We start from the raw sequence: 1,569 nt of genomic DNA on the forward strand, positions 1-1,569 counted from the left end.
TGAATGAAATCATCTTTATTGGTGGGTTTTCTGTACACGGAAAATATCGGGCCATCTGGTCTTCTGTGGATCATGGTGTCCAGGAAAGGGAGCTGTTCATTCCTTTCCTATGCTCATGCCTGATCTTCTGCTCCTGTATATAGTGAAACAAGGCCAGGCCCTCGAGGCCCAGCCTTTCACCTTCCTTCACATAGTTCTTCATGGTGCTGTTTTCCTGAGCTTCTGGTCCTGGCAAGGTCGACAATGTCAGGTTCGCTTTGAAGGAATCAGATTGACCAGGTTAACAGAGAAACACCAGAGGAAACGTATGAGAGGAATTTATTGATTTATTATTTACACTATATACAAGCACAAAACAGGGGAAATACAGGTGGAGAATCCAGAGGAGCAGGCGAGGTCACATGGCGAAGGAGGTAGACTTTGTCACGACCACGGGAGAACTGTCGAAATTTTGAGTGTCGCACCTTTTATCCGAATCGTCGGTGTAAAGGCACGACACACGAGATGAGGTGACTAATCACGGACGATCTTCTGTTCACTTAGATCTGAGAAGTCTAACTTTGCTTGAGATTTTTCTCTAGAGTGGTACGGCCTGTCTCAGCTATTTCAAGTTGACTCATCTTTTTCTTTGAACTCTATGCCTAGCGTGGAGGCTGGATTGCAATCAAGCGATCCAGCTGCCACGTTGTATGTGGCATACCCTTTTTTACCAGCCCGGCGGCTGTGGTTGGGGGTCCCTGTCTCAGAAATTGCAGGTGTTCATAATTCTGTAGGTAATGTAACAGGGTGGCGTTCGGCTCGCCGCAGTGCTTACATTCCCTGACAACCACGTCATCAAGAATTTGCCTAGCGCATGGGTAACCTAATCTTAATATGTGCAGTATGACTTCGGTACTTCTTTTTATATTTCGAGGAAAGGCCAGTGGCTCATAGCCTGTGGCATCTGAGTGCCACTTGGCCGAGAGGGTGTTTGTGGTATTTTTTCTGTGCGTTCACCGGAGAATGGCAAGCTTTGGAACTCAATGTTCATTGGCTTGGGTTGACGATCATGGGATTTGGGGGTATGTCCCTGCCCTTTTTGACTAGTCTGTCAGCAAACTCTTTTCCTTGGATGCCTATATGGCTTGGGCCCCAGTTAATGATTATTCTTCTACCCTGATTAAGGATCCTCTGGACTATGGTGAGGACCGTGGTCAGGAAGTAGATGTTGGCATGGGACATGCTATGCTGTAGACTGTCAGTGGCTGACCTAGAGTCTGCGAGTATGACCACGTGTCTATCTCTTAGGCACGCATGGGTCAGGGCTCCTATATTTGCAACTGTTTCAGCTTGGAGCGATGGGGCATTGTCAGTGGCCCTAATGGCTGTTTTGGTATCACTTGCTACGAAGCCAGTGCCTGCAGTGTAGTTTATGGGATCCACGGATCCGTCCATATAGGAGTCTCTACTACCTGGGGGACTTATTTGTGCAATGACACTTTGTACTTGTGCCTTTAGGCTAGGCATAGAGTATTGATATTTTCTCCTTGACAACTTCAGGACTGAGAACTTAATCAAGGTGTTTGCCCA

The sequence above is a fragment of the Penaeus vannamei genome, chromosome 28, assembly GCF_042767895.1.
Source record: "Penaeus vannamei isolate JL-2024 chromosome 28, ASM4276789v1, whole genome shotgun sequence".
Taxonomy (NCBI): domain Eukaryota; kingdom Metazoa; phylum Arthropoda; class Malacostraca; order Decapoda; family Penaeidae; genus Penaeus; species Penaeus vannamei.